At 46.3% G+C, this 6,823-nt stretch overlaps 1 protein-coding gene across 5 annotated transcripts in view; it reads left to right on the top strand.

Moving 5' to 3' along the window:
- The first annotated feature begins 2,356 nt into the window (after positions 1-2,356).
- Positions 2,357-6,823, top strand: part of LOC123774383 (uncharacterized) — a 34,204-nt gene continuing 29,737 nt past the window's right edge. For 4 of the 5 annotated variants that reach the window (XR_006774927.2, XR_011223411.1, XM_069307804.1 and 1 more), the window contains exon 1: positions 2,577-2,919. The gene's annotated coding sequence lies outside the window, so the exon portion shown is untranslated. The other variant, XM_069307805.1, reaches the window with a different exon arrangement.

The following is a 6,823-nucleotide window of genomic DNA, read 5'->3' as shown; positions in this document are numbered from 1 at the left end:
CTCACTACGGTGTCTCCAGGGGTCATGTCTCACTACGGTGTCTCCAGGGGTCATGTCTCACTACGGTGTCTCCAGGGGGTCATGTCTCACTACGGTGTGTCCAGGGGTCATGTCTCACTACGGTGTCTCCAGGGGTCATGTCTCACTACGGTGTCTCCAGGGGTCATGTCTCACTATGGTGTCTCCAGGGGTCATGTCTCACTACGGTGTCTCCAGGGGTCATGTCTCACTACGGTGTCTCCAGGGGTCATGTCTCACTACGGTGTCTCCAGGGGTCATGTCTCACTATGGTGTCTCCAGGGGTCATGTCTCACTACGGTGTCTCCAGGGGTCATGTCTCACTACGGTGTCTCCAGGGGTCATGTCTCACTATGGTGTCTCCAGGGGTCATGTCTCACTACGGTGTCTCCAGGGGTCATGTCTCACTACGGTGTCTCCAGGGGTCATGTCTCACTACGGTGTCTCCAGGGGTCATGTCTCACTACGGTGTCTCCAGGGGTCATGTCTCACTATGGTGTCTCCAGGGGTCATGTCTCACTATGGTGTCATGTCTCACTACGGTGTCTCCAGGGGTCATGTCTCACTACGGTGTCTCCAGGGGTCATGTCTCACTACGGTGTCTCCAGGGGTCATGTCTCACTACGGTGTCTCCAGGGGTCATGTCTCACTACAGTGTCTCCAGGGGTCATGTCTCACTACGGTGTCTCCAGGGGTCATGTCTCACTACGGTGTCTCCAGGGGAGGGTCATATCTCACTACGGTGTCTCCAGAGCAGGGTCATGTCCCAGATCCTTGTCCTCATGTCCCTTTCAGGTGCTATATATATAGCCTACGTTTGAAACAATCCTGCAATTTCATAATCCTTTTATATTACCTGGTAGTTTCTTGCATATATCTACAACCTTATTCCCGAACTTATAATAATCAATTTTTTTTCTGACTAAACTTATAAATTTGTGTACAAATTTCGTGTTCTATTGAATTATCAAAATCGTTGTCACATTACCTTAGGTTAACCGGTTTTTCCCACACTGATGGTGCTAAATTATAGGTGTTAAACCTATACAATCGCTGGGCAGCTCTTAGGCCTTCAATGGTTACTACAACCATTGAAATTGAAATTGAAATAAGTTTATTGAGGTAAAATACGCACAAAGGTATGAGGTAACTCAATCTAGTCTCACCCTGTTACTACAACCATTATAGTAGTGACATGAGTCAGTAACCAGTGAGACATGAGCCTCAATGGTTACTTCAACTGGTCGCCAAATTATCAAATCCACCAGAAACATTCTCAATCAGAAAACTCTTAGAGTAATGCTAGTGGGTTTCCCGCCCCCTCAGTTTTAGAAAACGGCGCCTCCCCATTGGTCACCCACGTTGATATAATCCGTTATCTCTCTTCTGATTCGAGGAAATAAACCACCATTTCTCCCTCTGCACAAGTCCTCATATTAATGGCGGAAAATCCTCCCGTTTACCTGCTTGCTTGTTTAAGTTAGCTTTATAAAGAAGGAGCCAGTGATAGACAAATTTGTATAGAAAGTAGAGTAGCCTAGCTTATTAATTTCTGGTTAAAATTACCACCAGTAGGATTTCCGGTCAAAAATGACTATAAAATTCCCGTAGTCGGGGACAGGAAGCCTTCTCCAAGTCACAGCCCCGTTCCTGTGCCAGATAAGTCCACTACGGGTTCACCATAGCCCGTGCTACTTGCAACCTTTTGATCCGAGTTGCTGAATCTAAAACAACATTAACAGCCTTCTCCAAGTTGCAACAGTTTCTTAACTCCCGGCTACCTATTTATCGCAAGGTGAAAAAAAGATACATTAAGTATAAGGAAACATGCCCAACCATATCAGTCCTTCCCGGGAGTCGAACTCTGGATCTGTGGTTGTAAGTGGAGAACGAAGCCAACATATTACATTGAGTCAGAGAAACACTAGTAATTGACACCTTGGTATTCCATGAGGTAACATTACTTTTACCAAAACTTTCCTCCCGGGCAAATGTAATTTTACTAAGAGCTCTCTTCAAAGTTTTGTAGTAATAGCGACATACTTTTGGTATTATACTGTACACTGAGCCAGCCACTTTCCAGAATAACCCAACTGTCAACACCGTTATAAATCGATGACAACAAACAACTTTCTTGCCATTTCACCTCAACAACAAAAACTTTGAGCATTAGACATAGTGTGACGTCAAACACGTAATCAAGCCAAGCGGACCAGTCCACAGGATCGACCCCACACCAGCACACAGGATTGATCACACCAGTACACACAACGACGACTCCTGTGGAATGTGGGTGTAGAAGCGGGTGTATATTGGGGCAGTGTTTCGTGTCGTGGAGCCAGTGTTGTGCTGGACGCCGTGCGGGGAGGGTGTATACTAGTGACGCTCTCCAGCACATACACGACGACTCCTGTGGAATGTGGGTGTAGAAGCGGGTGTATATTGGGGCAGTGTTTCGTGTCGTGGAGCCAGTGTTGTGCTGGACGTCGTGCGGGGAGGGTGTATACTAGTGACGCTCTCCAGCACATACACGACGACTCCTGTGGAATGTGGGTGTAGAAGCGGGTGTATATTGGGGCAGTGTTTCGTGTCGTGGAGCCAGTGTTGCGCTGGACGCCGTGCGGGGAGGGTATATACTAGTGACGCTCTCCAGCACATACAGACATACACGACGACTCCTGTGGAATGTGGGTGTAGAAGCGGGTGTATATTAGAGCAGTGTTTCGTGTCGTGGAGCCAGTGTCGCGCTGGACGCCGTGTGGGGAGGACGTCTGCCGGTGGCGCTCTCCACCACACACACATACAAGCCCGTTGTAATACCCGCGTTGACGACCGTTGTGGTGATGAATATTCCTGTTGGATAACGACGTGCAGATGAGGCACTGGATCCAGCAGAAAGGGGTATGAGTTTCTGAACCACTATGAGACACTCATTACTCACCTCATATGTGAGTACTGAGTGCATAAGTGCACTAAGCACTAGCAAGAATGCATTAGTAAACACAATTTAAGATAATTTAGACATAATTAAGACAATTTTAAGATTTATAACACAATTAGAGTGAATGAAAGGTTTCCAGCACGCAAGTTTAGTGAAAGTAATTTAGAGGCATTGCGAGTTACAAAGAAAAATCGTTGATACAATACGTGAAAAAGCTGACGGAATTAGCTTCATGTCAGCCCTGGTGGATTCCTGTGTACTGGCGCGGGTGTCAGCTAGCGTGGGAGTGTGTCAGTGCCAGAGCTGACATAGGAGTCAGGAAGCGTGGGCGTGTGTCAGTACCAGAGCTGACATGACAAGAGTCAGTATTGGAAGGAATTTGACGTAATTCTGAGGACGAGGCTACCTTGTAATAATGACAATGACTGGCCAGGGTTGAAATCACTTTTTGAGTCATGACATCAGTGGTAGTGGGGGTCCAAGACATCAGTGGTGGTGGGGGTGAAGACATCATTAGTGTACAGCTTTATGACCCCTCATCACATGACTTCGTAACACCCCCTCCCACCACCATAGCTTTACGATACCCCTTCCCATCACCATAGCTTTACAACACACCCCTCCCATCACCATAGCTCTACGATACCCCTTCCCATCACCATAGCTTTACAACACACCCCTCCCATCACCATAGCTTTACAATACACCCCTCCCATCACCATAGCTTTACAACACACCCCTCCCATCACCATAGCTTTACAACACACCCCTCCCATCACCATAGCTTTACAACACACCCCTCCCATCACCATAGCTTTACAACACACCCCTCCCATCACCATAGCTTTACAACACACCCCTCCCATCACCATAGCTTTACAACACACCCCTCCCATCACCATAGCTTTACAACACACCCCTCCCATCACCATAGCTTTACAACACCCCCCTCCCATCACCATAGCTTTACAACACCCCCCTCCCATCACCATAGCTTTACAACACCCCCCTCCCATCACCATAGCTTTACAACACCCCCCTCCCACCACCATAGCTTTACGACACCCCCCTCCCACCACCATGGCTTAACCACAGCTTCAACAATCGTTGCAATAATTTTTTTTTTTAAAGCCTTAAGTCAATATTGTTATATCCACACTATCACGCGGACTCACCCATTCCTCCCCCGCCCCATTCCTACCCCTATCCTCTCCGTTATCCCCCATTCCATCCTCACCCATCACCCCAACTCCACCCCATGTAGGACTGGCTCTCCAGCGTTCACTGGGGGTCGAACCATTGTCTCTACATATGTTCATACTGTCTCGCCCAGAGATGTAACTCGCGTTCTGGGAGATGTTTAGAAGCCAGCGAGAAGGTTTTTCTGAAGACTTTGCGTGTCTGAAAGCGACGTGTCAATAATCATGACGTCATGTGTCGACAAGAAGTTGTGTCAATAATCATGACGTCACGTGTCGACAAACAGAAGCGTGACTATGGCCATGACGTCACGTGTCAACAAACAGAAGCGTGACTATGGCCATGACGTCACGTGTCAACAAACAGAAGCGTGACTATGGCCATGACGTCACGTGTCAACAAACAGAAGCGTGACTATGGCCATGACGTCACGTGTCAACAAACAGAAGCGTGACTATGACCGTGACGTCACGTGTCAACAAACAGAAGCGTGACTATGGCCAGGACGTCACGTGTCAACAAACAGAAGCGTGACTATGGCCAGGACGTCACGTGTCAACAAACAGAAGCGTGACTATGGCCATGACGTCACGTGTCAACAAACAGAAGCGTGACTATGGCCAGGACGTCACATGTCAACAAACAGAAGCGTGACTATGGCCATGACGTCACATGTCAACAAACAGAAGCGTGCATATTGTCTCCTCTGTAACCGGGTCAATGTTATTGACCCGGAGGAGTCAATATAACTAGTTATTATTATAATATGCGAGAGAATTTAGGTAGGTGAGTAGTTGCCAGATGTGTAACTACACGTGTGTGTGTGTGTGTGTGTGCTGCTGTGTACGTAACACTGTGTCTTTGGCTGTGTGTGTGGTTGCAACAGTGTATATAACTGTGTATTTGCCTATTTGTACTTGCAACGTTGAGAATTAGCTCTTGGACACCGGTCAGCTAATGCAATGACTCCTGATCAATTATCCCATCATATCAACTTTTAAGTAATGATAGTTTCTACAACCTGCTCGTGTTCATTGTGTACATTTCTTATTTTTCTTACCTTTTTCAGTTACCTCGTAAGTATTTTATATGTCTTTAATGTGTCCTCTCTCTTTACTCTTCTAGCAAGGGGTAAAGCCCCATCTCTCGTAACCTGAGACGAGCCTCGTTGTAATCATCGGTGCTTCTTCAAGTATCCTTCTGTGCTTTTCCTCAGAAAGCCATTTTTCCTCTCTCTCTCTCTCTCTCTCTCTCTCTCTCTCTCTCTCTCTCTCTCTCTCTCTCTCTCTCTCTCTCTCTCTCTCTCTCTCTCTCTCTCTCTCTCTCTTTTTCCTTTCTTCTCCCTGGTATTCCATGGAAATATTGCGTCAGAGATCATGTTGTCCACTATTACAATAATTTCTGACTATAAACTGTTATTTCATATGATTTGTATGTGACTCCATCAGCATTGGTAGTCCATATCTTGCCGTTTCTAGTGATGTGTGTGTGTGTGTGTGTGTGTGTGAATTTGTGTAGCCTTTCGTTAAAGCCGTGTGTGTAAATGTGCATGCGGCCATGTGTGTGGGTAACTATGGATATGACTGCAGCTGTATGTATCTGTTGTGTGTGTGTGTAGTTGTACACACACACACACCAGTCCACGAGCCTTGCCGTGCGCTCATAACCATGTGTTCGTGCCGAAATATTTAATTTATTCCTTGTGGATGATTACAGTAGTTTTGTCGGCGCCAAATTGCATGCGCTTACATCTTGGCGCTTCTTTTGTCTTGCTTTATGCCGTGTTCATGACAAAATGTTCCTTAAAATATTCCCTCAAAGATTATAGTTTCCAGATTCTCAGATGTTTTCGACCGAATTTTAATTAAATAATGTATTCGCTTAGTTGTGCTTGCGGGGGTTGAGCTTCGGCTCTTTGGTCCCGCCTCTGGATCGTCAATTAACTGGTGTACAGGTTCCCGAGCCTATTGGGCTCTATCATGTCTTCATTTGAAACTGTGTATGGAGTCAGCCTCCACCACATCACAGCCTAATGCATTCCATTTGTTAACTACTGACACTGAAAAAAATATTTCTTATGTCTGTGTGGCTCATTTCGGTACTCCGTTTCCACCTGTGTCCTCTTATTCGTGTACCACCCGTGTTAAATACCACAAATGAAATGCGAATACCACAGCCTTGTCTACTGTGTCAATTTCAATGAGAATTTGTATGTGGTGATCATTTCTCCCCGAACTCTTCTGTCTTCCAGCGATGTGAGGTGCAATTTACTCAGCATTTCCTCGTAACTCATGCCTCTTAGTTCTGGGACTAGCCTAGTGGCATACCTCTGAACTTTCTCCAGCTTCGTCTTGTGCTTGACACGGTACGGGCTCCATGCTGGGGCCGCATACTCCAGGATTGGTCTTACATATGTGGTGTACAAGGTTCTGAAGGATTCCTTACACAAGTTTCTGAAGGCAGTTCTGGTGTTAGCCAGCCTCGCATATGCTGATGTTATTCTTGTAATGTGGGCTTCAGGAGACAGGTTTGGTGAGATATCAACTCCTAGATCTTTCTCTGTAAGTTTTGTGGAGGATTTAAACTTCCATTCGGTACCCTGTGTCTGGCCTCCTGTTCTCTTCGCCTAGTTTAATTACCTTACATTTACTTAGGTTGAACATC

This window comes from Procambarus clarkii, chromosome 61 (genome assembly GCF_040958095.1).
Source record: "Procambarus clarkii isolate CNS0578487 chromosome 61, FALCON_Pclarkii_2.0, whole genome shotgun sequence".
Taxonomy (NCBI): Eukaryota; Metazoa; Arthropoda; class Malacostraca; order Decapoda; family Cambaridae; genus Procambarus; species Procambarus clarkii.
The sequence above is the reverse complement of the archived record's forward strand: the minus strand, read 5'-3'. Positions and strand labels throughout refer to the sequence as shown.